Genomic DNA, 23,102 nt, shown 5'->3' on the forward strand with positions numbered 1-23,102 from the left:
AGTCGGACGCTTAACCGACTGCGCCACCCAGGCGCCCCTAAATAGGCCTATATCTTTAAAGAAATTTAATGAATAATTACTAACCTTCCAGAAAAGAAAGTACCAGGTACAGGTGGGTTCACTGGTGAATTCTACAAAACATTTAAGGGTGCAATTAGTCCTATTATCTTCTATTTCAGAAGATATAAGCAGATGAAATATTTCCTAACTCATTGTATGAAACTAGCATTAACCTAATACAAAGACCAAATACTTTAAAAGAGGAGAAAATTATAGACCAATGTTTCTTATGATTACAGATGCAAAAACCTTTAATGAAATACTAGCAAATTGAATTACAATAATATATAGAAATAGTTTTATAAAATGACCAGGTGGCATTCATCCCAAGTATGCAAAGCTGGTTCATTATTTGAAAACAATTTACGGACTCAATCACATTGAGAGGCTGAAAGAGAAAAATCATATGATCATATCAACTGATGCAGAAAAAGTATTTGACTAAATCCAACATCCATTTATTATTAAAAAAAAAAAAAAAAACTCTCAGCCAACTAGGCATAAAGGAAAACTTCCTAAACTCGATAAAAAGCATATACAAAAACCTACAGCTAACATCATAATTGTGAAGAAATAGAAGTTTTCCTACTAAGGTAAGGAACAAACAAGAATGTCCCATTTCACCATTTCTTTTTAGTGTCATCATGGAATTACTAATTCAATAAAACAACAGCAACAACAAAAGCTATTGGGAAGTAAGAAACAGTACTGTCTTTGTTTTCAGATGACATAATGATCTGTGTTGAAAATCTGAAAGAATTAACAAATAAACAAACAAACAAAAAACAAATCCTGGAACCAATAGGCAATTATAGCAATATTGCAGGATATGAGGTTAATATACAACAGTAAATCACTTTCCTATATATCAGCAATAAAGAAGTGGAATTTGAAACTAAAATGTAATATTATTTACATTAACATTCAGAAAATGAGACATGTAGGAATAAATCTAACAAAATATATATAATACCTCTATGAGGAAAAGCATAAAATTCTGATAAGTGAAATTAAGGAACTAAAAAATGGAGAGCTATTTCATTTTTATGAATGGGAAGACTCAATATTGTCAACAAATGGTCCTGGAATAACTTTACATCCACATATAAAAAGAAGAAAATCTAAACACAGACCTTACACCCTTCATGAAGATTAACTCAAAGTGAATCATGGACTTAAATGTAAAGTGTAAAAATACCAAACTCCTAGTAAATAACATAAGAGAAAATCTGGAGTATAGTGATTACTTTTTAGATATCATACCAAAGGCATGGTCCATGAAAGAAATACTTGATAAACTGTACTTCATTAAACTTAAAAAATTAACAATTTCTAAGACAGTGAAACAACAAGCCACAGACTGGTTGAAAATATTTACAAAAGACATCAGATGAAGCACTGCTATCAAGATATAAAACTTAAAATTCAACAAAGAAAACAACCTGATTAAAAAATGGACCAAAGACCTGAACAGGCATATCACTAAAAAAGACAAACAGATGGCAGGTAAATATATGAAAAGATGCTCCACATCATATTTCATCAAGGAAATGCAAAGTAAAACAAGGAGATACTACCACATACCTATTAGTGTGCTCAACATCCAGAACACTGACAACACCAAATGCTGTGAGGATGTGGAGCAAAAGGAACTCTGATTCATTGCTAATAGGAACGAAAAAATGGTACAGCCACTTTGGAAGACAGTTTGGTAGTTTATTACAAAACTAAAAATAACCTTACCATGCAATCCAGCAATTCCACTCCTGATATTTACCCAAAGTGCTTGAAAACATGTGCACCAGTAAAACCTCTTTTGCCCCCTAAGTCCTTTATTCCTTCAGAGAAGGTTAAGACCCATTAGTACAAAAGCCTACTGGCACCAAATTTAAGTTTTCACACGTCCAATAATTTTAAACATAGCTCAAGTAAGTAGATTTTTAACAATTTAGAGTTTGCTTCCTTTTCATACCCACAATATGGCACTTAACATCTGCTAGTCATAGATAAGCCCTTGCCCTATAAATACCCAACACCAGTACTGCCTATCAGAGCTGTATGACTGAGACTTCCCCTCTGTGGTGCTAAATGACATCACAGAGACATATAAGCCAATTCCTTTATCCTCTGGAGCTCCCTTGCCCTCCTCCCCCTTCTGAATAATTACCCCAATGCAGGAGTTCCTGACAGTCTCCCTCCCAGACATCTAAATCTATCCAAGCATCACCCAACAAAGCTTGTGTGGGATAGTGCCTCATGGTCATACCTTTTTCTTTAATCAACCCTCAAATCCCTCAAACCTCCCAGTGTAGTTATAAAATAGAAACACTAAGAATCCTTGTGGTAATAGAACTATTTTGTATCTTGACTGTGGCAGCAGATGCATAAAACTAGATGTGATAAAATTGCATAGAACTGAATAAACATACAAAATGAATACAAATAAAACTGGGGAAATCTGAATAAGATCAATGGGCTGTATTAATGTCAATTTCCTGGTTGTGATATTACATTATAGTTTCTTAGGGTATAACCATTGGAGAAAATGGGTAAAAGTACACAGTATCTCTCTATTTTACAACTGCATGTGAGTTTTCAATTCTATTTTAAAAAAATGTTTAACTTTTAAAAAATCATCATGAGAACATTTTAGGATTACTTCTTACAGTTTAGTATCATTTTAATTTTGGGGTACATATGTTGAAAACACCACAATTCTTCTAGGACTTAGGGCTCTCTGAAGGTCCAAATAAAGCTCTACACTGTCTAGGTAATTTTCTGAAGAAAATACACACACACACACACACACACACTCCCTAAACTCTGAGAATTTGTAGTACAAGACAGATGATGTACCATGCTGGACTCCTGTGTATTAAATGCTGGTGTCCTTCTCAGGCACAGGTTACATTGATCACTTCCTTGCTCTGAAAGGCCTCAGATATTCAGCACTCTTTTATTTTATTTTATATTTTATTTTATTTTATTTTATTTTATTTTATTTTATTTTATTTATTTTATTTTATTATTTTATTTTATTACTTCTGAGGGCATTTTTTTGAAATTTAGTTCCAACTCCCTAATCCTGATTCTCCCACCCAAATTCTCTAGAGTGGGATAAAGATTAAGTTTGCTCTTGACCTCCTTTTTTCAAAGCAGGCCCATGTCTGCCTTTTTAGTAGTATCCCCTGATCTCAGCCTAGATCCAGGGAATATACTCTATATCACAATGCAGGTAGAAGAGATTTTAAAGAGATTGCTTATGTGCTTTTCAGTCCCCAAATCTAGATTGGGTTCTGGAATACCACATCCTCCATCAGGAGAGGAATTGAAATAATCGCTTGCAGAAAAATCAGTTTTCCACTTAGTTTTCCTGAAGCTGAACTTTCAATGTTTAGCCCATCCCTTCTTCTCTATTTTTAGAAGACCAACAATAAACACCTAAACAAAATAAATAATAATAATAATAGTAGTAGTAGTAGTAATAATTCCAGATGGTGATAGCTATTTGAAAGAGAAAAAGGAAAAAAAGCAAACAACATGAATGATGCTGTTTAACATGTGAGTGTATCAGGTAAGTCCTGTCAGTAATTATGACATTTAGGATTTGAACTAAGATGTGAAAGTTAAAGAGCCAATCATAAGAAGATAAGCAGGGAAGTGGCAGTGAGGAAGGAGCTGTGACCCAGCTGAGAATATTTATGGTAAAAAGGCCCTGGGGTAGGAACAAGGCCAGGACTAAGCGAAGGAGGCAAGGCACTTAGGATGCAGAATGTAAGGAGATACTCAGTCTCAGGGTCTGCTTTTGGACCTATACAGGCCTGAGAGTGAGCACTGCCTTATATTTTGTGGCCTTGGCACCTCATTTATAAGCAGCACTGAGTGTCTCTGTGCAAGTGCGGAGTCAGCTCCTGAGAGCGAGTGCCTTTTTAAATTTGTGCCCTAGTGCCTCAGTAGTCTTCCTCAGTTCCAACCATAGGTAAGAATAAGTTTGTGGCATTGAGGAACAGAAAAAAAGACAGTATGTCTGGACAATGTTAAATTGTAGCTGAAGGGTAGGCATGAGCCAGATTGAGTATGGGTTTACTGACAAGAAAAAGTAATTTTTATTTTAGGAATAATATGAAATTACCAGAGAGTTTTAAGAAGGAGAATGCTATGATCTAGTTTATGTTCTTAAAAACTCATACTAACTTCTTTGTGGATTTAAATGGGGAAAGTGTGGAAACAGAGAGACCAGAAAGGAGGCTATTTTTGGTGTTCAGGCAAGAAATTACGATAATTTGTACAATTTGGTAGCAAGAAATGAAGAAAAGCACACAGATTAAAAATGAATTTTGGTATAGCATGACCACCTGGTTGAAATGGATGTTGTTGAAGATGTGGAACGTGAAAGAGAACTGTGCAATTGTGAACTGCATTTTTACCATGTGATTTGAGACTCAGTTATGGATCAATGAGTACTTAGAAAGAACATTTGCCAGGTGGACAAAATCAATTCAAATACATATAGTTTCTTGTAGACATCTCCTTGTACTATGAGGAATTTTCCTCTTGGATAGAAAAGGTTGCTAGCATCAGCTGTGTTGTCCCTTCATCTTCAACTTTATTGGGTATTGAAAAATTGTTCTAAAGGAGCTTATATCAAACTTAACCTCCCAAGAACAATGTCTATTAGCATCACTAAAGAAAGAATTCCAAAGAAAACACATGGTTTTGTTTTAAACCCCAGCTGGGCTGTTCAAGTACAACAAGCTTAGCCATTTCTGTCCTGCACTCCTTTGGGTTTCTTTTTATACCGTCACTCTCTCTTTTCTACCCTGCCACTTCTCTCCTCAGCATGTAGCCTGAAACATTTTTCCCACATAAGAGAACTACTAGATTTGAATCTTTTTTTTTTCCCACTATATTGTGGGATCTTAAGCAACTTACTTTACTGGCCAGGTTTTAGTTTCCTCATTTATTAAATGGAAATAATAGCAATACCTATCTCTGCTATTAGGAACAAATAGTAAATGTAAAAATATAAAATAAGCATCTAGAAAATTGTATGACACATAGTATGTGCTTAATAAACTATTATTACTTAACAGAGAAAAGTGAAGCCTTTGGATAAGAATTCCTAAATTTCTACCTATAAATGATCTGTATCATGCTTACTCATACTTCCTTTATTCTTTTATAATTGGATAATGTTAGCCTTCTAACTCAGTTTAATCCTTCTACCTGTAACTGGATCCCAAACTTCCAGCCTCTTTTGGGTCTGGAATGTTCCTTGGCTTAGGTATCTTCCTTTTCTATATCTTTAGTCTCTCTTAACTAATATTTATCCTACACATACAAAAATACAAACATTCACTCTGCACTCCCTGTTCCCAATTTCTCATCCTTGTTAGTTCAGTCTTCCATTACAAGAATTCTCTCTTCAGTTATATCTAATCTATTATTTATGTAGCTCCAATTTTTTTTCAATTTCAATGATTATTTTTTTTATACATTATATTTGGTTATTTTTAACCATATCTATTTTAACTACATAGTATATTGTTATTTTTTCATATTCCTCTTCTTTCTTTGATATCTTCAGTCATTTTAAACATGTTTATTTATAGCTTCACATAGATTTATTATTTGAAATTCTTTGAGGTACAGTTCAGCTGTTTACCTATTTGCTGACTCTTGCTCCTGATATATTACCTACTCATATTTCTCATAACAGTCCATCTTCAGTGGCATTTCATCTGTGGAATTTTTATTTGGACTAACTTGAAGAAGTAAGGTTTACTTTTAACTTCAATATTTATTACTGACCTAGGACCATGTTTGAGTTATTTCTCAGCTTTGAGCTTCCAAGATAGTGAGGGGTATAGCGGTTGGAACCAAAAGCTGTAGGAGAAAAAGGCAATAGCTATAAACTCTCAAAAAGAGTTTTTTTTCTCCCCATTTACTACACAGAATAAGATGACCTTCTTTCTTTTTGTTTCTTTTTTCCTTTTTACCTTATATCCCAGGAAGAATTTTTCTCAGTGTATTCCTTGACAGGCATTTTAACCCTTCAGAGACTCTAGCTTCTTGTGAGGATATTAATTCAAACCAGTTGGACCCAAGGTCTTACATCCTGCCATGTATGTCTCCTAGGTCCCAATGACTTGAAAAGTAAATGTCCTCTTATGTTCTCCCATAGGGTCCTGCACAAGCTTCTTTCATTATATCCCACATGATATGATAATTCCCTTCCCTATCATCTACAGATCCCTGTAAGATAAGGACTGCCTTTCCTCTAGTGCAGAGCCTGGCACATTGCAGGCATTTGATAAATATTCACTAAATGATTAAATTAATGACTAAAGGGATGACCCAGTTAGCTGAAAATATGGGGCAGGATCATGGAAAACTAAGTATAGAATAGTTTCAAATTAGCTAATCCTCTATGGCTGGTAGAATAATTACTTTGTCAATCCATTCAAGTCCCACAGTATATCCACTAATGTTAACTCTGAACCTAATATGTGCTTAACAAATATTTACTAGAAAAATATTTTTAATTTTTTCTTTGATATACATTTGAAAAGGTATGAAATTAAGTGTGTAGGTATGGAAGAGATAGAATAATGCTGCCTCCATGTTACTCTAGTTTAATACAGCTGAATGGGGATGTAGAATCTGCAGGAAGGAGGGAAAGAGAGCCAGGATATTGTGGCTCACAAATATTCCACCTCCTCTGTCTGTCTCCAAGACCTTCTGTTTAGCAAGTCTCTTTTCCAGCTATATTTTCCCAAGAACATACTCTGTGAAAAGCAAGAGTAAGGATTCTTTTTTTTCTTTTTTCTTTTAATTAAAGCATATTCTAAATCTCCCAGAAAAGCTTTCTGGTATTGTTCCTTGATTTGTGTTATTGTTTTGCATCAGGGTATTGATTTTGACTTTAATATTCACTGAAAGTGAAATTAGACATGGTTAACTGTGAGCTGTTGTCATCTGTGAAGCAACCAATTATGTTTTAATAACTGTTTTGCAATTAAGTAATATTCCTGTTTCTCTCCTCTGGGGAAACAAATTCTATAAGATTTTCAGAACCCAGCTATCTCACAATGGATTTGCTTCCCCTCATTACCCTTATCCTGTCACCATATTTCCACTCTACTGTTCAGCATTCTAAGTATGTGTGCCAAGGTAAATAAATAACACTTCAGAGTATCCAACAACTCTACCTTAATAACCATACAGCCACCAAATTAGAGATATGTCATTTACCAGACATAGCAGCTCACTTTTTCTTTCTTTCTTTAATTCCCTTAAGGTCTTTGGCAGTTCAGTCTGGAAAAGTAAAAGCTCTTTACCCAAAAGACATTTAGCAATTTTAAACTCCTCTTTCAGATGGTCTCAAGAAAGAAATGGAACAGAGGTGGGGAGGTGGGGAGGGGTTCTTACGCCAGCTGTTAGAAGCAATCTTGGCTTGGAGAAAAATGTCTAATCCAACCACAACACACTGGAAACGCTGGAGCTGTCAATTTCAGTGGAGTAGTTCCACAGAAGGCCAAACACCCAACTGCCCAGGCTTTTCATGAACAATTCTCATCGTTATTTCTCTCTGTGTAGCTGGACCCTTTCAGCAGGGGCTGGGATTTATACAACAGAAGGTAATGTCAACAACAGCCAAGGCTGCCTCTTCAAATTACCTCTGCACTGCCCCAGGCAGTGCTCAGCTCGGTCCTCTGGCTCATACTTCAAATCTGGAAACCCACTGAAAACCCCTGCTATGCAAGCCTTTTTATTTAGATTCAGGTGGCTTTATTTTCACTTTTCTTCTTTCCATTATGTTCAGGATACTCTTTCTGAAAGGCAGATTAGACGTTCAACCACTCTGACTGCATTTGACTAAAATCCCAAGAGATCCCCATTAAAAATCCACACAGGCTTAGGGGGAGCTACCAGGGGTTTGCTGTTGCTTGTTTTTGCTTGAAGCATAAACCAGTTTCTTGGCTTTTCTGTGCCTGGTGCTGCCCAACTGGTAGGAGAGCCTCTGCCAGGCAGTGAGGAATTACATGTTACATCTATTAAGCTCAGCCATCCTTTTTTCCCTTTCTTTTTTTCTTTTAAATCACACAATTAGAGTGTATTTGGGGATATGAGGTCTTGAGTTTCTGCATCCTGCTTCTATCAGCTGCTTTTACTCTCACATCTGCAATAACCATCTCAACTGGGAGTCTCCGGGGCGAAACTGAGCATCGAGAGGAAGAGCTGTTTTGATTGAGAGCCAGAAGGTCTAAATGTCTTCCAGCGGAGATGTACCTCTTCAGCCGAATATTACCACATCCAGCAACAGATGTAAAACTCATCTCTTTCCTCAAGGGTATGACAAAAGAGCAAAAATCCCAGAAGCCAGGCTGCATTTTCACCCAGCCCAGCTCAAATAGGCTGAGAGCTAAATGAAGAATGTGTTTCCCATTTGTATTCCCTCCTAGTATTTCTGACAGAAGAGATCACTCATGTGCCTGGATAGTAGCAGAAGGAACAAAAGAAGGAAAGAAGAAGATGGCACTTTATCTGGCTGGTTCGGCTGAAACCAAATTGAGAGAAATAGCATTTATTGAGCATCAGAAATTTATTAGGCATTTGCCATGTGCTAGAAAGTGTGCCTCATGGTATGTTTCTAATACTTAATGTGATTATTTTATTAACACTATATTCTAGTCTTGAGGCAAGGATGATTCTAGCCCCCATTTTCACCTGAGGTTTTTCCAGCCACAGAGCTATTATGTGACAGAACAGAAAACTTAAATCAAGTGTGTTTTGAGTTCAAAGTCTGTGCAATTTCTAGCTTATTATGATGCTCTTATGGTAGCATACAAAATGGTATCAAAAATTAAGATTACTATTTCACTGAGTTATGCCTTTTAAATACTAAAATCACAGCGGTGACATAACCCAAAGAAAAGCTTGTTGTAGGGTCATGGGCAGCCATATAATCAATAATTATCTTTTCAATATTGAGTATAAAAGTGAAAGAAAGTAAAAAATACTTTAAAAATTAATAATATTTGTTGTGAATCTGCTTTGTGCAGAGAAAGCACAGCATTAGCAGTGTTGGTGCTACCACAATAAACCAGAAAGGACCAAGGACACACAGCTTCATACATAACAACAAAATTGCATAATCAAAAAGGAAAATCAAACCAACAGCTTGATTTTTTGAATATTAAAAATATAAATATTTCTACTTCTAAGTGTATTTAATTATGAAATCTTGATACATAATTAAAAAATCTTTAACTCAAGAAGACATAAAATATTCATTTAATTAACCAAGCAGTTAATGAAAATCTACTTCATATCATAAACTATGGTTGGCTCTGGAAATACAGAGATTAAAGATACCTGTTTTACCCTAAGGGGAATTATAAACTTACAAAAGTCTTCACAACAGATTTACTTTCAATGTTCTTTAATAAATGTGCTCCAGTTGGATCCTTGTTTGTCATAAGCACTATGACATTTGGCAAATCAAGGTAGCATGATGGAAAAGCTGTCAAATTAGGGTTTTGGACCTTGTCCTCAAACCTCTCTAACATTTAATAAATGGTGACTATTCTATTCACTGAAAGTAAGTCTCTTTATATCTTTAGATAGTAATTCTCTCATCTATAAATTAAGAGGTTTGATAGATAGGAAAGCCCTCTTGGAACTATTGTATCTATAATTCTTTAAACCTAATTTCGAAAAGGCTCACGTATAGGAGATATTGAAGACTGTGTCATAGTCAGCAACTAATAGCAGGGAAAGAAAAGTTAAGGCTAATTTTCTACAGCAGCTACTTTTGCTACAAAATAATAGAATTCATTTCCTCCTCTCTGCCCATTGCACCTCGGCATGGCTGTTAACCAGACTTCAAATTGACAGGTTTAAAATTCCATCTCATTTCTTGCCCACCCTAAGCTCAAATATCTAATGAGCAGAAAAATGACCAGAAGACAGGAAAGAGGATGAAAACAAGGTACTAGGATGATAACAAAGAATGTGACAGCTGAGAACTGACTGCTACTTGTTGACCTGTTCAGGGAGCTTCTTGAATAAATATATGCGGTTTAGTTTTTTAACAAGGTTTATTTTTCAAGACCCTTCCCCACAAGAATAGTAAAAAAGAAGTAAAACAAGATCATTTATTAAAATGGTTTCAGGCATTCAAAAATCAGAAGAAAGAAAGATGAAGTGTAAAAAGAAATCTGGGTCTTTCTAGAAAGACAACAGATAGTAAAGGATTGAAAACCTCTAAGTCATAAGCATTTCCTGGCATGAGCTTAATCTGTTGTCCTCTGTGACAGTCCCAGTTACAGCCTTGAAGGAAGCTCCTATCAGTGGCACCCACCAGCACCTATCCGTGGGTGTGTGGTCACCAGTGAAATCTCCCCGCAGTTAGTACAGCTGTCACCCATGCCACTCTTATGTGGTCGCACCTTCTGATAGCAGTTACTAATTCTCTAAGCACCTGTCCTTTCACCCTGTCATCTGGTCACACACATTCTGAAGCTGTAATTCTGCATAGTGAAATTCTCTCATCTCCACCCCCACAGAGTGGCTCTTTCTAAAGCTAGCCCTGGAAAAGGCTAGAGACCCATTTATTTCTCATATCTCAATCCCACCCCTGTCAATACCCAACACTCTCTCTCTCTTTCTCTCTCTCCCTCTCTTTCACATACCCATACCCACCCACACACACCCCCCCACACACACTTTTTTTCATGAGAAAACCAAGGTCCAGAGATATAAAGCAGCTTAAATCAGTGTACTAGTCCCTCGGCGTTCATTCCACCCTCTGTATCTCCTAAGGATGGTAATTAAAGGAGCTCTTTGAGATGCAGCTTGATCATTCAAAGGAGTTACACTAGGGAAGACCCATAGTGCTGCACAGCATCATACTCCTTGCTTCCACTTTCTTCTTATTATGCAGAAACAACATCTGCACACGTGCCACAGGAAGTCTTCCAAGGAAATGTGCTCTTTGTCACTTCATGAAGGCCGTGTCTAAATTTGGGCACTAAAACAAAGGAATGGTGGAAAGAGCATGGTACTTGGCAAAAGCAGGTTATATTATTACTACTTATTAATTTTATACTTTTATGTAAGTCATGCAAACATCCTCATGTTCTAAACTTAAGCATGGTATATGAAAATAATTTGTGAATAGTGAATGTGTTGGGAATACTGGATTTAGCAAAAGCCTCATTTTTCTTTTTATATACAAACCTGCTCCAGAAGAAACAAAAAGCAGATGTGGAAACAGTTCAAGCTACAGTCCTAATTGTTTTACTATCCCCAAACTAGTTATGCAAACTAAGCTCCAAAGGGACCCTGAATTTTTAAGAAAGAAAGTGTTTTTTAATAATCATAGTCATTTGTCAAATGCACTCTAATCATCATTGGGATTTGTATAGTGCTTTACACAAAGTTCTTTATAGCTTCCAAAGAGCTTTTTCTTTCATTAATTGTAGTCATAACATATTAAGCAGTGAATTTGGGCTTGAAACCAGGTCTTCTAACTCTTATACTAGTATCCTTTCAGTTTACCCAGTATCTGAAAATTGTGTGGTGAATCTGAGATTATGAGAGGAATGGTGTGCATGTGAATTTAGGACTATTGTTTTTAAGTAAACCAAACAATGTTAATGGTTTAAGGGACCTTTTACTACTAGGAAGTCAACACATTTTATGCACAGATAAATGGAAGCCCGAATAGGAAAGAAAATTTCAAGTTTGGAGCTATCTGATGTTACATCCTTGGCTGGAATTCAGATATCCTGATGACTACATTACATTCACCCTGGGCACATGCACACAGATTGCTGCTAGCACACAGATCCTTGATTTAATTAGTCATTGACTTTTCTCCAAGCGGGAAGAGCCATCTTGGCCAACTCACTTTGAGGATCACATTTCCATTACCAATAATAGACAAGTGCGCTGGCACGCATTGTAGAAAAAGAGAGGAGGTGTAGTGAGGTGCTTTTGGGCACAGTTTCCTCAGAAGATAGGGACTCAAGAGAGAGGCAACACTTTCTTCTGCCTGTGGAAGTTGTTTAGCTGTGGATGTGATGCCTGGAACTGCTGTAGCTAAAATGTAATCCTTAGGAACCAGCCTTAGAATATACTCAATTTAGGAAATGAATTAATCTTCATCATTTAAGTTTAGAGTTTTGTGTAGCAACATAATGCATTCTTATTAGTTTAAATCACTTTGAGTTGTAGTGCCAGGCATTGTGCTTAATAAAGATAAAATATCCACATGGATGGATGGACAAATGGATTAATGGATGGATGATAGATGGATGAGTGGATATATAAATTAATAAAATTATATAACTACAACCATCTATTATTTAATGCTCATGATAATCCAGAGCCAAAACTATTATGTGTATATTACAGAAAAGGAAGATACAGCTCAGAGGAGTTAAATATCTGTCCAAGGTTATATAGCTTTTGAGTGACATAACCAATTCATACTCATCCTACCTGACACAACATCCATGCATCTACTGCTTCCTAATACAATTTAGAGATACAAGGAATGAATATCTGAACAGTAATGAATGTTTTCCATTTCTAATGGTACAAATAGCGGTTTCATAACAAAGTACAGGTGATTACCCGGAGAATAGCTTTCTACACACAAAATTAGAACGAATTTCTCTATTTATTGAGTAGTGACCCAACAATTCAACAAACAAAGTAACTAGAATGACTACATCATCTATCAGCTAATTCAGAACACTTTTGAGAGTGAAATGACATACCATTAATAATTAAGCCATCACAATAAGCATATACCCAACTGTTCTATGATAATTGGGATATATGGTCAATCTAAAGGTAGCCAAAGTGCACATCCTGGATCTCTCTGTTAAAGACATCAACATAAAGAAAAATACAAATGAAATGATGAGAATTGCCTCATCCTCTCCCTGTGCAATTGAATCACTCCATACCCTTCCCTATTAAACATAATAATTAATAATTTGTTCTGAAACTAAGAGTAAAAAATATAGTTCAGGAGTTTGGGGGTGACTTGGGGGTTGAAAGCAAACAGTTCCAGAAAGAACTCAAGCTAGATAAGCAGTAATAATGGTACTTATCATTTTACCAACTGACAGGCAGGGAAGAACAATGTAGGAGAGGGAAACTGTGCCATGAAAAATTGAAATAAAGAAGAAAACAAAATAGAGAGAAAATACAAAAGAGCTGGTCCTGAAAGAGAGCTGGTATCCAGGAGCGTATTTTACTTGCCCTATTTCACCATAACCCTGGGATACTTTTAATTACTTGGCTCTTTTACAAACAGCGCCTGACTATTTTGTCAGAGGGTCAAGGATAACAGCGGGACCTGCCCTTTCCTTGTGCTTAAAGGGACACCACCCCCATATACTTTCAGGGACACCCAACCTGGAACGACTCGTCAAGGACACGCATTTTTCCTGAGCGATCTTTCCCCAAAAAAAGCCTCTCCCGGAGACTGTGCTTGCTAAACCCGTGAGAAGAAGTCGGCATCATCAGACACTGTCTAATAACCCAGAATAAGATTTTGTCTGAGGTGCAGCAAATGCCTAGTCGATCTCATATTTAGTACTCACACTGAGACATGTCCAGACAATAGAATTAGAGACACAAAAAGGAAAACCAATGAATAAAATGCCAATGTTTAAAAAAAAATTTTTGGAGAAAAATAAGACATGATTCTTTTTCTTTTGCCTTTTTTTTTTTTTAACCAGTTGAGGAAATGTGCCTTTTTCCTCAAATGACATAAATTACACTTTACTAACTAAGCCATTAGATTAAAACATTCATTTTAATAGGATGCAAGAAGATTTAAACTGGGAATTTATCATATAGCAGAGTTAATTAAAAGGATGCTTGTGTAGAAAAATCCAGCCTATTTTTACATAAGAATGAAAAAACAATCATGCCCATAATAGGGTTAAAAAGGATTATCATTTTCATATTTGTTACTTCTTCTTTAAGTTTTATATTTTGCTTCTCTCCTTAACTGTAAATCTGTAACATTGCATAACCCCAATTAAGAAAAATAAAAAGCAAAATGAGAGCCTGTATTCATAGAGGAATGCTCTTGGCTAAGGCCCCAGATATTTTTTGTATCTCCAGTGAATTGCTTGTAAAATTTCCAGGAAGTTTGGGAAAACTTTGCATTGACATCACTCAGCAAACCTTGGAAAAGTTTTACCAGGGGAAAGATTGGAAGCCAAGCTGACCGTCTGAGGTACTGATCCTGTGATATTTGTAGACTCGCTTAATACTGATGAATTTTGCAGAAATCTCCATTCTCTCCTTCTTTCCTGGTTTCTAGTTTATTCAGGAATAAGTTAATAATTTAACCATGTTTTGTTTTATCTTTTCTCCAGTTTTTCTGCCTTCTCAGAATTTTGTAATCTTTGTTAAATATTTTTGTTGATGTGGAAAAGCAAAGAAACTAAATTTTAGGTTTATTTTACTTTAAATCAAAAAATATATTGCCAACCTACACAATTGATAAGTTTATACATAAAAAATGTATTATGTTTGTATATTTAAAATTATGATTGGAAATTGTCAATTTTAATTTAATTTAATTTAATTTAAATGTGAATCTTACAAAGAAATATTGCATTAGTAAGAATATATTTTTGAGACAAAATATGTGAACTAAAAAAAGTGTGAGCATTTACATGTTGTAGTGTTCACTACTGTGTACTCTTGGTTAAGTGTTTTTGGTAACAGTTTTATTGAGATATGGCACATATCACACAGTTCAACAATTTAAAACTGTACAATTTAATAGTTTTTGTTATATGTGTATATGTACAGTCATCATCACAGCCAAATTTACAATATTTTCATTACCTTAAAAAGAAACTCCATATGTTAGCTATAGCCTCCTTATCTCCCTCCCCCTATTTCCATCCTCAGTTCTAAGCAGCCACGAATCTATATTCTGTCTTTATAGATTTGCCTATTCTGGAAATTTCACATAAACAGAATCGTGTAATATGCGTTGTTTTTATGACTTGCTTCTTGTACTTAGCTTAATGTTTTCAAGGTTTATCCTTGTTATGGTGTGTATCAATATTCCATTCCTTTTAATGACTGAATAAAAGACTTTTTAAGTATCTAGATTTGAATTGTTTTTTTTTCATTTAAGTCATTAAATGACTTAAAATGAAATTCTGATCTGCATTGATATTTAGGATGCTTCAAAAATATATTGATTTTAAATTCTTAATATTCTAAAATTTTCTATATCTTGCTAAATTTTTCTATAAAAATAATGTATCAAGTAACAAACCTTCTCTTTCTGAAATCTATCAACAAAGAACTAAGTGTTCATTAAAAATATACATGATTATTTGTTCAATAGGGTCAGGTTTTTTTAAAGGAATGAATCAGGTAAGATTTATTTATTTATTTATTTATTTATTTATTTATTTATTTATTTTTGGGACAGAGAGAGACAGAGCGTGAACGGGGGAGGGGCAGAGAGAGAGGGAGACACAGAATCGGAAACAGGCTCCAGGCTCTGAGCCATCAGCCCAGAGCCCGACGCGGGGCTCGAACTCACGGACCGCGAGATCGTGACCTGGCTGAAGTCGGACGCTTAACCAACTGCGCCACCCAGGCGTCCCTCAGGTAAGATTTATTATAGATATTTTGGGAGAAAACTTTTACAACTGAAAGGATTTCAAGCATGTTTTGTGTTATTACATGATAGTTATTATTTATTGAAGACATTATTTATTGGAGTGCTTACATGTGAAGTGCTTAGTTCTTTGCACCTTCATATTTATTGGACACTTATGTCAACATCTCCCCCAGCTGACAGATGGAGGAACTGAGTCTTTCTTAATTTTCTGGATATTTCTCAAGATAACAAGTAACAGAACCTAAGTTCAAACCCAGAGCCTAATTTCATATCCTATTTTCAAAACCCTATTTCAAAACCATTACTATGACAAATGTAAATAAGTGGAAAGAATTTTAGATGGGATACTAAAATTCATAGCAGAGTCCAGTTTGTGGCATTAGGCAGCTCAAAGCATAAATCATAGCTCACCTTCTTAAAATAGTTTCTCAGGCTAACCTCCGTTTCTTCATCTGTAAATTGGAAACAGTAATAGTACTATGGAAGATTCTTTGTAAGAACGGTCCTAATTTTACTCCTAAAGCTATGTCCCATTGTAAAGTGACTTTATAACTCTTCCCATCAAGAGGCAGAGTCTATGTTCCTCCCCTTGAATTAGCGCTGGTCTTGTGGCTTGTGACTTGCCTTGGGCAACAGAAAAGCAGCAGAAATGATAGTGTGCTTGTTTTGGACATAGACTCCAGGAATCTTGTGTCTACTCCTTCTCTTAGAAACCTTCCCAGCTGCTACATGAAGAAGCTTAGGCCAGAATGCTGAAAGCAAGATACTATATGGGGCTATAAAAACAATACAGCTCAGCCCATTCTAGACCAACCTGCCTCCTGATAACCCAACAGCTGACCACAGATTCACAAGGGAGCCCAGCAAGATCAGAATAATCACCCAATGGGCTCTAGCTTAAATAGCCAACCCACAGAGAATCATGAGCGAAACAAATATTTATTGTTTTAAGCCACCAAGTCTTTGTGTAGAACACAATACAAAACTGATACAATAATCTACTTCACAGAAGTATTGTGAGGATTAAAAAAGATATAAATGCTTGGAGTTGTGCTGATATGCAGGAAATAGTCAGTACTAATATTAACAATCATAGTTACCATCATCATCATCATCATCATCATCATCTAGGCATAAACTACTATGGTTTCTTAATGGTAACTCTAAGATCCTCCTCCCCTCTAACCGTAATAATGCTTCCCTCTCTTCCTCCCTTAGAAATATTTTCAGGCCCAGCTCAAATATCACATCCTTGGAGAAATCTTTGGGTTACCTGCCAAATTAGCTTTGTCTTCTCTTAAGTACTTTGTTCATTTCACTAATACCATACTGTGATATGCATATTTGTATCAGTGTCTCTTCCCAAACTATACTGTAAGAATCCAGAGTATATCTTATTCTAATTTGTGACCTCGGCAATAGCATACTACTCAGTTAATAGTAATTAAATAAGTGAATTTTTAAAAAAGATCCATAATGCTTTATGCCAGAAGCTCAAAAACCATATTTGGTGTCCTTATTTTATTCATATAGGAAATCAATTTCCGATTTCTTTTCAAACCTAGCTTTTTCAGACTAATGACATCTAAATTCCACATTCACCTTGGAATCTTGCACTTATAAATACATCACAATCTAAAACTTTCATCAGAACTCATTCATAATTTAAATTGTCTTAAGTTCCTTATATAAGAAATTTATGCCATAATATCTAACATTTGAAACAAAGTGTGAATGTAATTGTGTGTTGTTAAATGAGGACTTCACTCATGTCCAGGCAAACACTGATTTATTTACAGTTAGAACTGTCCTTTTCCTCTCTGGAGTCATTTTGTAAATATTTAGTGATAAAATAATTAGTAAAGAAGAAACATAGCCTAAGTCATTAAAGCCATGGGGGGAAATGTCATAATTACAAATCACATACAACTCGCCAACCTTCTGACTCGTCAGTTCATCCTTAATTGTTTGCCTTTACATCCCTTATTTGCACACTGTCACATGCAACCAGCTGGAACTGTAGAACATAAAAGATACATATAAAGTAGGAATTAAATAGGGCATAGGAAAGGTAAAGGGCATACTCTGTTGTCAAGTTTAATTAATTTGATGGTAAGTTTTATAACACCTTTTATATGTAATATGTGTTTAGTAGTTATGTTTCATTACTAGATGAAACCTAATAAAGTAGGTAGAATACCCAGAATAGGATCAGTGGATACTTTATGGACTGGAGAAAGTAGAGAAAGGACTGTCAACATGAATGAGTCTTTAAGACCCATCATTCTACTTTGTCTCTATAAAAAATGTATTATTTCAAAACTTACTTTTGATGAATCCTAATAGTAGAAAACAGAAATCTGGAGGCAAGGTTTTTAGTTCCAGCTTTTAAGCTGTCTTCTCCCATGGGTCTGAGTAACCATAACTTTTCTGTGACTCCATTTTATTTTGTTCACTTGTCTGGCTACTCTAACTGTCCTTGTGTGGATATTATACCCCCCAAGAAAACTATTATTGAAATATTCTGGATTGAACTGGGCTCCCTTGTAGCACACGTTGCTCATCCCCCACCAGTAAGACTGTAATTGTCTCTGCCCACAAAACAACAGATTTTGGTTTTCTGTTTTTCCATTTTTGTTACTCTAGCCCTCACCCAATACCTCAAACAGAAAAATTATTTGGTAAAAGGTGGGAAGATTAATGGAATATTTAATAATTCAAAGCTTTGTGCTGAGCTTTGTAAGGGATCCAAAACCTTTCCATATGCCCTCTCAGTAATGTTTCAGTCCAAATGGGAAGATATGACATGTATATATGTAAAATCAGATAGCTTCATATATATATATATATATATATATATATATATATATATACACATATATATATATGTGTGTGTGTGTATGTATATGTATATACATATATATGTGTGTGTATATATATATATATATATATATATATATATATATCTTCACTATCTTCATGTCTACATGACATATTGCCTAGAATTTTATTGTTTCATCAATGTTGATAAGGAGATACTGGTAGCATATTGTTAAGTTTTAGGAGTATTTAGATTTAATTGGTCCTAAAACTGAAGTCAGGATCAGCACACTATGTCTAAATGTACAAATTAATTATTTAACTGAACTCACTTTATTTTTAATGTAGGTTATTGACTGGCAAGTTACTCAGTAAAGTCAATATGGTTACAGCACATAGCACAGTCTCATGGTAAACATGCAGCTCCAATTTCCTCTTCACAACAATAAAAAGTGGATAAACATTACCTGCCAGAGCAAAAGAAAGAAATGTATGTCCATGAAAATTTCCTGAGTATTCTTTTTTTTGCCTTTTTAATACCATTTTAACCATTTTTACATATAATTTTTATTAACATAAGTATGCAATCTGGTGACATTAAGTACATTCACAATGTTGTGTGATCATCACCACTATTCTCCAGAAGTTTTCTATCATCCTAAACTGAAACTCTTTACTTATTAAACAATAATTTTCTATTCCTCTAGCCCCTGGAAACCACTACTTTGGTTTGTTTCTATGAATCTGCCTATGCTAGGTATTTCAAGTAGGTCAGATCATACAGTATTTGTCCTTTTGTATCTGGCTTATTTCACTTACCATGTATCTTCAAGTTTCATTCATGTTGTATCATGTATCAAAATTCATCCTTCTCTATGGCTGAATAATATTCTATTGTATGCATATGCCACATTTTGTTTACTCATTCATCTGTGGATGGACATTTGCATTGTTTCTACTTTTTGATTATTGTAAATAAAGCTGCTATGAATATCAGTATACAAATTTATGTTAGAGTTCCTGCTTTTAATTATTTTGAGTATATACTTAGGAGTGGAATTGCTAGTGTTATGGTAATTCTATGTTTAACTTTTTGAGGAAATGTTATACTGTTTCCAACAGTGGCTATACCTTTTTACATTCCTACAGCTATACACAAATATTCTAATCTCACATCCTTGCTAACACTTATACCATTCTTTTTTTTTTTTAATTTTTAATATTTTATTTTATTTTATTTATTTTTTTTTTGAGAGAGAGAGACAAAGTGTGAACAGGGGAGGGGCAGAGAGAGACGGAGACACAGAATCCAAAACAGGCTCCAGTTTTCAAGCTGTCAGCACAGAACCCCATACGGGACCTAAACTCACGAACCATGAGATGATGACCTAAGCCAAACAAAGTCTGATGATTGACTGAGCCACCCAGGTACCCCATTTTATTTTATTTTATTGTATTTTATTTTATTTCATTTCATTTCATTTCATTTTATAAAAATCACTTTTATGGATATGAAGTGGTCTCTTTCTGGTTTTGATTTGCATTTTCCTTATGGCTATGGGTGTTGAGTAAATTTTCATGTACTTATTGACCATTTGTATATCATCTTTGGAAAATTCTCTTTATCAAGAACTTTTGCTCATTTTTTAGTTGGGTTATTTGCTTTTATTTTTTTCTTGTTCTTGAGCTGGAGGAGTACTTTCTAAATTCTAAGATTTTTATACCATATCAGACATGTGATTTGCAAATATTTTTCTCATGTTGTGGATATCTTTTCAATTTATTGACAGTGGCCTCTGATGCACAAAATTTTTAATTTTGAAGTCCAACTTAACTATTTTTTCTTTTATTTCCTATGTTTTTGGTGTCATATATAAGAAATCATGGTCAAATCCAGTGTCATAAACATTTTCTCCTATGATTTCTTCTAAGAGTTTTATATTTTTTTGTTCTTATAGTTAAAATTTTTTATTCATTTTGAATTAATGCCTATATAATGTAAGGTAAAAGTCCAACTTCATTCTCTTGAATGCATCTTTCATTTTCCCAGTACCATTTACTGAAAAGACTGGCCTTTCCTCATTAAATGGTGTTGGCATCCTCATTGAAAATTATTTGACCATATATGTGACAATTTATTTCTGGACTCTCTATTTTTTTACCATCTCCTATGTACCCAGAAACTACATATACTGGTACTATGCACTACGCAAGAGAGAAAATCAAGTGGAGGAAAAATGATGGAGGAGAACCTTGAAAAGATGCAAACTTACTGAAGTCATAAGAAAAGGGTGTCTGTTACTCCTTGCAGGGTAGAATACCCAAAATAGGATTAGTGGATTTGAAACAGTAGAGAAGGGATTCCTAAGATGATTTTTTAAGAATCTACTGAGAGCTGCCAAGATTCCAATCCTTGGACTGAAGAATGGAATTTATTGTTCTTCCTATATTATGTTTTAATTTTCTTTCACACACAATCATCCATCCAATTATTTTGTCTTTCTCTTTTTACCATTAACTTACTATATAGTTTTGTATTATAAAGCATCTTACACTGATTGATTATGAGTATCTCCAATGAAAACAAAATACACATGGAAGGAACTACACAAAACATTTAAACTATCCCTCTATGCCTTTATTCCTTTTCTCACCACCAAAACTTTCATTCACTACATAAGTTAAGAAGTTATAAATATGGAGATAATGAGGGACAAATGCTATTCAGTCTAACACAGCTCATTTAACTTTACATAGAATCTTCAAGGCTATAATTTGAGAAGAAGACTGAACTCTTCAGAGTTCCCTTTCACAGAGAATTTCTGGCTCTGAGAGAATTCATTGATGACTTTTCTGACTGACCACTTAGACTGGAAACTGCAGTCTGATTGGCTGAAGTCAGCCATGGTTAGGTTTCTGCCAAAGATATTTTTTTTTCTAAGTTTATTTACTTAGTTTTGAAAGAGACAGAGAGAGTGAGCAGGGGAGAGTCAGAGAGTGAATCCCAAGCAGGATCTGCACTATCATCATGGAGCCCGATGTGGGGGTTGAACTCACAAACCATGACATCATGACCTAAGAAGGAACCCAGAGTTAGTCACTTAAAGGACTAAGCCACCCAGGTGCTCCTCTGCTCAAGATCTTAATGGCTATTCACAGAATTTTCTTTTAATGTTCTAAGAACTTCCTACTTTAATAATTGGCACTTATCAAACATTAACAATAAATTAATCCATGTCCACTTGTTCATAGGCACTTATGACAATGGTTAACCTTCAAGTCTTACCATGTGCTTTTCTACATTTCAGAAGAAATTCTCCATTTCCCAACCAAAGCCATTGTTCAAATCCCACAGCTGGCTTGGCACTCACCACACAGTGGAATTCTAGATGCTTCAGCTTGCTTCCTTCCCTTGAATGCACCCTTGACCCAACCCTGGGCAGAAAGCACCTCAAGGCAGGGATTGTGTTCATCTTTGGCACAATTTCATCCATTGTGCTTGGCCCTAGATGTCTCTGCCCTTGTATAAATATTAAATAATAACAAGACAATGACTGTTCTTTCCCCTGGAGGGAAGGGGATGTTTTCCAGTACTTACTTTCACCTTCCTCACTTGTCATTTAAACATTTTAACTGAAACCTGTATTTTTAAAAATAACCAAACAACGTATATACAAATGAAACCTAATTTCTGCACACTATTATAGTGCCTTAAAGAAAAACACTACTCACAAAAAAAATATTGGGGAAAAAAAACACATTAAAAATGAAATGAAACTTTTTCTAACACAGTCCATGAGCACTCCATACATTCTCATGTGCCTTGCACATCAGCTGTTGCTAGCAGGGTAAAAGTAAAATTATGAGGTGTAGTGTTCATTTTGTTAACTACCGAGAAAGGAAAGCAGGTCTAAACTCAGGGAGGAAAATGTGAGCATTGTGAACTGCCGTGTCTTCCTGCCCCTGGGAGATTTATTTATTGGAAATTATATTGTGAGGAAAAAGTCTAAATAAATTAAGTCCCTAGTTATTATGTCACAGGTAACTGCGTTTTAGAATATAGCCACAATTTTCCAGTTATGTAAACTAAGCTGTCAAGCACTTGTTATTTTAAAGCTGGAACCAGGCAGCTCCCCTGACAGCCTTGCAGTCCCAGCTCCCAGCCTGATTCATGGCTGGTGCTGAGACACAGGAAGTTCGTGTCTGCTATAATCTAAACACCATGAAAATGGAACATAAGAAGCAGTGCAGAAAGGTAAAAATAGGCTAAACCCCATAACCCAGACAAGAACCATACAACATACTTGGAAGAAGGAGAAGGAAAAAATTAAGCCTGTGGAGTACAGCAGCAGCTTATTCACAATTAGGGATATCCAGGCCCAGCCACAGTGTTTGCAAGCCCCAGTGCAAAGTGAAAATGAAGGGCCCCTTGTTAAAAAATTATGAATTTCAAGACAGGGACAGCAGGGCATTAAACCAAGTATGAGGGCCTGCTAAATTGCCTGGCCCTGTTAACTGCACAGGCCACTCGTGCTTG

The 23,102-nt window shown here is 35.3% G+C and overlaps 1 long non-coding RNA gene across 1 annotated transcript; it reads right to left on the minus strand.

The window, feature by feature from the left end:
- Positions 1-57: 57 nt before the first annotated feature.
- LOC147579417 (uncharacterized) lies at positions 58-23,065 on the minus strand. The gene is made up of 3 exons (XR_015253166.1): positions 22,870-23,065; positions 17,684-17,762; positions 58-448 (listed from the first exon to the last, which is right to left on the minus strand). It is a non-coding gene; the product is annotated as an uncharacterized LOC147579417 (long non-coding RNA).
- Between the last annotated feature and the right edge of the window lie 37 nt (positions 23,066-23,102).

This window comes from Puma concolor, chromosome B4, assembly GCF_028749965.1.
Source record: "Puma concolor isolate L17-30 chromosome B4, mPumCon1.1.hap2, whole genome shotgun sequence".
Taxonomy (NCBI): Eukaryota; Metazoa; Chordata; class Mammalia; order Carnivora; family Felidae; genus Puma; species Puma concolor.